The 7,734-nt window shown below is 39.1% G+C and overlaps 1 long non-coding RNA gene across 1 annotated transcript; it reads left to right on the forward strand.

Moving 5' to 3' along the window:
* Positions 1–831: 831 nt before the first annotated feature.
* On the forward strand, positions 832–1,574 carry LOC149838559 (uncharacterized). Its single transcript, XR_016432195.1, has 2 exons — positions 832–1,097; positions 1,197–1,574. It is a non-coding gene; the product is annotated as an uncharacterized LOC149838559 (long non-coding RNA).
* Positions 1,575–7,734: the final 6,160 nt, after the last annotated feature.

Genomic DNA, 7,734 nt, shown 5'->3' on the forward strand with positions numbered 1-7,734 from the left:
AGGTCGGGTTTGGATTGGTTCTTATCAGATCCAACTCTGAGTTGGGTTTAAATGATACACTCAAACCTGACCCAATCTAATTCAGGTCCAAGCCCTGGTGCAACTGGAAATTGTGGAACCATATAGGTTAACGAGTTCAAGTAAGTATTAGGTCGGGTATAATTGGATCGAATTTTTAATGGACCTGCTTCTTAATCAGATCGAAGACTTAGACCCATAGCCAACCCATTTTAATTACAGTTCGGGTTCGATTGAAAAATATAGAACCATATGGATTAACGGGTTCAGGTTTTAGCTGGGATCTCAATATGAAAAAAAAAAATGTAATATTTTTTTTTTAGAAACAAATGGTAGGCTTGGGGGGAATCTCAGTAAACAAAGGTTTCCTTCTCCAATATAATTTCTAAAATCCAAAACTTCTAAAAACGGATTCAGGTTTTAATAGTGGGTTGGATTTCAACAGGTTTGATTTGGGTTGGCTCATGTATAAAACAAGCTTGGGTACATAATCGGTTTGGGTCGGTTCAGTTTTACATCATGTGTGACCATTTGAGTCGAGTATAAAATGCGGGTTGGGCCCAAAACAAGTTCGAATCTTCATTTATAATATCCAAGACTACTTAGTTTTTTTCACGAGTTTATATTTTGGACTCGACCAAAACCTATGGATCTACTAAAACCAGGTTGGGTCAGGTTTGGTAATCCTACCCGTTTAATCGAGCACATAGATCATGGATGTGCTAATAAACTTGAGAAAAAGATCAATTTGTTAGATATTCGAACCAAACCCGGCCCATTGATATCCTTAAGTCTCGGTTGGTGGCGCCATTTCCTAGGAAACCTGTACCGAGTAAAATATTTCTAGCAAGGGCACATGCAAAAGTAGAGCCCACCTAAAAACTCCTAGACCGACTGGTCTGGACTCTGAACAGCCGTTGAAGGTTTGGTGGTTAGTTTGGAACCTCCGAAGGAACACTTAACATTCCTCTCTCTCTCTCTCTACATCCGCACCATCTCTCCCTATCTGCATAACAAGCTAATTACCATGTTTCTTTTTCCTCTGTTCTTCTCTCTCTTCCTTCGCTCTGCAACTCATGGTAATCTCTCTTCCTGGTTCTTGACTTCTTGTGGAGAAAATTGAAGATGGTATCTTATGTTATTGTTAGAGTAATAATATGTGGGGTTTAATGTTGCAGGCAATAATCTCCTTGATGGTTCGCTCTCTATGCAGGCTCATGGTCTCACTCATAAGCAGGCCAGCGGCTTCCTTCACTACAATTTTGTATTACAGTGATCTGCTGCCGAGGAACTTGAACTTGGAGCATCTGGTTGAGAATGATCTTATGGAGAGGGAGAACTATCTTTTCCATTGTATTATTATAATGCTGAAGTGTTTCTGGTGACAACCCACCTGCAAATTTGCCTCTCAATTGATGATTTTTTAATCTTCTTTTGCTTATCGGGATTTTTTCACTCTTTGAGGGGTCTTTCCTTTTTCTGTTCTTTTTTGTTTACCTGACTATAATATTGTAATAGTTAATCAATTCAGAGAGCAATGCAAGTACTTCTCCTCATGTTCTTACGCAAATTCTTATTTTTGGTGAGATAAAATGGTGGTGAGTGCCTCTTCTTTTCTTGTTTATTTTGGCATACTTTTTCGTTTCATTAAAAATAAAAATAAAAGAATCTTCAGGACTTTTTTTTCTGGGTTCAACCTTGTCACAAGTGACACCCTCTGTGGACTTCGAACTCATGACATCCTCTCAATTTGGAGTTCACAAGTTGCACCTACCAGATGAGCAGAGCCACTGTAGGTTAGCTATCCCTTTTTCAAAGGTGTGGGCTGTGAATTTGCTTTCAGTGATAGTTTGCAAGTATTTACAAGAAGGGCACTTTCAATATGCTATCCAGCATAAGAAGATTACGCAACTGTTTGTATGGTTGTTTCTTTAATTTTTTATGCAACACCAATGTTGACCACCAACCATTCACAAGAAGCCTTTGTTGAGCACCGTCAATCTATTAAGATGAACCATTGACAAAGTTGTTAGAAAGACTGTTAAGATGAACTATCCAGGCAACGCTAAGGAGACTCCTGCTACGCCAACTCAATCTAAGGATTCTTATTTTTATGCCTCATCCACATACATTCAATGGGCCGTGGTGATAACAACCCATCTAATGTAATTGGGTTCAACAAGACTCCTAAAGAGGTGGTAACATCTGTACATGATAAGCTGATGAAGATCAACGAGAACTCGAAGGTGGCAACATCCCAAGTGGTTATATGAGATCACATTTTGTAACAACTGTAAATCTCATATTCATATGGACTCCAAGAATAAAAGAAATTGTAAACTTTCATATAAGAGCAACTCCAAATCTCATCTTGAATTAGAGAGTGAGAATACCGACTTAGGTCAATCTGACCAAACCAAGATAAATCTTGTGTGAGGTGTGTGCATGTGATTTCTTAAGCTACCCGATCCAAACAATTTTACAAAGACATCTATTAAGTTTGAGGTGTTTATGCAATACAATTGAGTGTAATTCTATTTTGGTTAGAGAATTGCTTTTACATTAACAAGATCTTTCGCTCAGTACTTTTGTCAGTGTTTTTGCAACATACAGATTAGTGGGATAAAAGAAAATTATCTGAGACTGGCAACTAAGGATTATAGGAAAAGAAAGGGGCAAAATGATATACAAAGGCACATGATTTATGTGCTTGAACTGAAGACTACGTCCACAGGACAGTAACAAAGCAGTTATTCTTCACTTAAGTGAGAGAAGAATGAAGGATTACAATATGAGGCTCTTCCTATCACAAAGAAGACTAAGCTTACTAGCTTCAAGTGAACATGCCAAGAAGATCCATGAATTATTGCCTAAATCTCTATTTTTTATTTACCAAGAGAATGCCTTATCCTCTGTAATTCACGCATTCCCAATCACTTGCTCGTGTTCAGTTGCTGTAGCTGTTGTGAGATGATATTATTCTACTATTACTTACCAAACAAATTGAACAGAGGGTGCCAAGCTTGAGCTCATGAAGATCTCAAAGCTAAATCATGCTGAGTACGAGTTATCTCATATATATATATATATATATATATATATATATATATATATATATATATATATATATATATATATATATATATATATATATATATAGAGAGAGAGAGAGAGAGAGAGTAACAGTGGATGAAATTTTTGTTCACTTTTACTCGAATGAAGCGCACAAAACGTACATTTAGCATCAGTCTTGACCGCCACTATAGACTTGGAAAGAAAACAGGTTTTTAGTGTGATCAAAGATGTTTTTGCAAGATGCTCCCTGAGCGTCTACAATTTGTTCGACAGGTATATTATCAATCGCCAATGCCAGAGGGAGGGGTATCTACAGTCGCAGAAGAGAGAAATGGAGGGAGGGAGGGAGGAAGAGAGGAGCTCTGCAGTCATCAGTGCTGCAAGGATGGGGATTTGTAGTCATCGGCGCCGGAGGAAAGGGGATTTGTGGTTGCGGGAGAGAGGAAAAGGGAGTGGATTGGGGTTCTGCGGTCACCGGCGCCGGAGGGAGGGGGATTTGTGGTTGCGAGATAGAGCCGAACTAAGAATATCAACATTATGACAAACTGGCAAACAAAACAAACAGGACCAGAACGACAAAGAACACATAAGCCAAAAAAAGAGCACAAAATACAAAACAAAAACAGAGGCAATCAATCTGAATCCGAGAGAGGCCTTAGCGGCAAGTGGTGCTAAACAGAAAGACATATGTGTAATGAGGCTAATACATCCGCCAGAATATAATTTACTAACTTATTGAACTGAATCAGGTTTTGCCTGAAAATAGCATTGTTGCGCGACATCCAAACAGCCCACCAGGAATAAAGCAACCAAGTTCTCCAAATGATCCGCCAACTTTTACATCTACGAATTGGCTTGGAGCCCCACAAGAGATCCACAGCGAAAGACTCATGGCGCACGCACATGACCGACTTATTCCAGGTAACCTTAAAGATATTCTGAAAGACCTGGCATTCCCAGAATAGGTGCAGCGCAGATTCCTCGGCCACCTCGCAGAGACCACATTTACTCACAATACAGAAACCTATAGACTTGAGGAAGCTATTCATCTGCACCCGATCTTGTATAATAAGCCAAGCAAAGAAGCGTGCTCTAGGAGGAGGACCTTTGCCTCAGATAATACTCGCAGGGAATCGATTCACACTTGTTGGAAGGAGAGAAAGGTAGGTGGCTTTGGTGTGGAAGGAGTCGTTTGGCGTGATCGCTCTACAAAGGAATTGGCTCTAAGCAACGTCGTCGTCTTCGCTATCACACAGACCAAGCTTGAATCCACGATCTACGCAAGTGCAAAAGGAGCGACCTAATCGCGCGATGACCTCCAAACAAAGACTCTACCAATCCGTATTTAGCCAAAAGGAAGTTTGCACAAGGGCACCCTAGTTGGTGCGCAAGCCAGCTTTGCTTAACAACCAGAACAATACTTCTTAACTTGGAGTCCAAAATCCCCAACCCCCCTCTATTCTGCGGGAGCCTTATATTGTCCCAACCAACAAGGTGACACTTTTTATTGTTACCTTGCCCAGACCACAGAAACCTGGCCAATAACGTAGAAAGCTTCTTATTGACCCCCATAGGCATAAGGAACATAGGCATAAAAAATTCTGGCATAGCATTTAAAACATGTTTGATAAGGGTAAGTCTACCGACAATCGAAAGGTAGGAGGCTTGCCAGGTCAAAATCTTAGTCTGAACCTTTTGGAGAGTGGCATTCTAAGCAGCCGATGGAATATATGAGAGCTGAAGCGGCAGACCAAGGTAAGAGAAAAACTTGTCTGAAGTGGCGCACTGAAAGATCTTTTGACTGATGGCCTACGTATGTGGAGGAACATTGATCATGGAAATGCAACACTTATCATTGTTCAGCGAGAGGCCCGACATCGATAGGAAAAAGAGGATGATGAGCTTGACTCTTAACATTTGTTGGATGGAGCCAATGCCGAAAACAATCATGTCATCGGCGTAAGTAAGAATATTGCTCAGGAACTCCTGAATTCTGAGTGGTTTAATAAAACCACACCCCATGGCCCTCTTGAACAAGACCACAATGCCTTCAGAAACGATGTTAAAAAGCAAAGGGGACAAGGGGCATCATTGTCGAATAACACACCCAAGCTTGAACTGCTTACCACGGACCCCGTTAATCTAAATTTGGGATTGTGCATTAGTGAGCAACTCGCGCACGCAACTAGAGAAGCGTCGACCAAATCCAAAGTTCTCCAACATGTGAAAGAGGAAAAGCCAGTGCACTGAGTCATAAGCTTTGTGGAAGTCAAGCTTAAGAGTAAAGAACTGCCTCCCGCTGGACTTGAGAGAGTGAACCACCTCTGTGGCCAGAATAAACGAATGTTGCAACCGTCTATGGGGAATAAAGGCAAATTGAGCATCTGAAAAAATCTGATTAGCGACAGAGCGCATCCTGGTAGCCAATACCTTGGCGATGATCTGGTAGATTCCCCCTAAGACAAAGATGGGTCGGTATCACACTATGTCCACCGACGTAGCATCTTTAGAAATAAGAGATACAATGGCCACATGATAGATAGACGGTAATCGACCGTTGCGGTGAAACTCAGCGAACATACTAAGAATATCACTCTTAACACACGTCCAAAAGGTGTGATAGAAGTCCACAGGATAACCATCAAAACCAAGGGCTTTCCAACTGGACAAAATTGTTACTGTCGCAAAGATTTCCTCTTCAGAAAAGGACATATGCAAAGACTTGGATAACGCATGGTCGATGCAATGAACAAAGTCCGTACCCATCGACCCACCGACCGAAGGATTTTCGGCATAAAGCTTGATGAAGAAATCAGTCACCGTTGGGAGAACCTGATGCCTAGAATGGTAGACACCTTCAATGCAGATGGAAGGAATAGCCTACCTCTAATGCTTATGAGAGGCAACATTTAAAGTCAAAACTTTCTAAAATAATTAACATAGGCTATAATGATTAAAATCTAAGGTTTCTAAAGTGTTGTTTTGGTAAGTTTTGGAAACAAGAGGGGCATCCCATCCTAGTTGGCCCTCTTGTGTATGGCTGGAACCTCTTTAAGAGGTAAGCCTACATATATATATATATATATATATATATATATATTGTGTAGTTGGTATAACTTAGGTTTAAGACTTAAAAAAAATAGCTAGTTAGAATAAAAGATAAATAATAAAAGTTAGGATTTATTTTAGAAACTTTGGGCTAGAATTGGGATGAGTTTTGGAAGGTTTAGAAAGTTAAAAAAATAAACAAAAGCCTAAGGGAAGGGTTCATGCCCCTTCCCCCTCTTTCAATTTTACTCTCCTTTCTCTTTTATCTCTTTTCTCTTTCTTCTCTGTCTTTTTTCTCTTGTCTTCTCCTCCTCCTCCACCTTGGTTAGGAGGTCTAAAACTCCATTAGAGGAGTGGTTGATCAGAGACGGTGTGTAGATCAAGCCGAAGAGCCAATCATTTCGGTTTTTGCATCAACTATTTTTGTCAAATCAAGATAAGAGTTTCTAATCCGATACATGTAGATTAGAATCTGTATGCTAGGGCATATTTCTAAAATTAAGTCCTAATGAGATTGAAACTAATATAGGTCTTAATCTCGCAAATACTTGAACCCGACTTTGAGAAAAACCTTAATTTTGGTACGAAAATGAGGTTTTTTCCAAAACCAAACCAAGGTTCAGTTTTATATTGTTTGTTAACTGATCTAAGTACCTTTTGTGGAACCATAATAGTCCCCTGGATTTGTTGGTTTTCATAAAAAAATATCTTTTGTAATATTGGAAATCATATAGGCATCGGATGTAGGAATCGAGCCTACGCGACTAGCTGGTTCCTTGAAATCGGATTCGAGTAGGATCAAGAATTGTTCTACTCGTAGATCAATAATGATCAAACTCAATATATAGACCAGATCAGTCTAAGGTGGGTTGGGTCAGTTCGGTTTCAAAGGAAAGACAAAAAAAATAGGTATATGCGTTAAAAAAAAGAAAAGATGTGGAACACCACTCCTATGCTATCGAGTATGGGTCTTTAGTTTTTGTTAGTCTTTCAGATATGAAGCAAGGAGCTAGTTCATTCGTGGATCAGTTTCAAGTACTTCTTTGGTATGAACCAAACCAGACCAACCTCGATCCATGTTGGGATTCATTCATTTCAATATATATATATATATATATATATATATATATATATATATATATAATCTAATAAAGCATGAAAAAATAATGATAGGTATTTTCTTAATGATATTTGAGTGTTTATGATGAACATGGATTCATTCTGTTTTAGAGGGCTGAACCACTTATAGTTCAGTCATAACATAGTTCTTTATGAATTCAAATATGTTAGTCATGATTTAATTTGAATTTTTATATCGGTAATGTGAAAACCTTTAGATCGGCTAGACCGAAAATGTATATTTTTACATGTGTTATTAATCCTATTCATGTATTGTTCTTTCGTAATTGTTGTACATGATAGGTAGTTTCATATGGGATAATATATCTTTGGAAAAATCCTTGATATGTAGGTAGTGATTGAAAAAAAATCATATATGACATGGTTTGACTCTTCTACTTGTCCAACTGAACCCATCGATGTGTTGTGGCTACCGACCACTACCTGATAAAACATTTGTATCTCTCTTGTCCG

This window comes from Nuphar pumila, chromosome 5, assembly GCF_984573655.1.
Source record: "Nuphar pumila chromosome 5, dmNupPumi1.hap1.1, whole genome shotgun sequence".
Taxonomy (NCBI): Eukaryota; Viridiplantae; Streptophyta; class Magnoliopsida; order Nymphaeales; family Nymphaeaceae; genus Nuphar; species Nuphar pumila.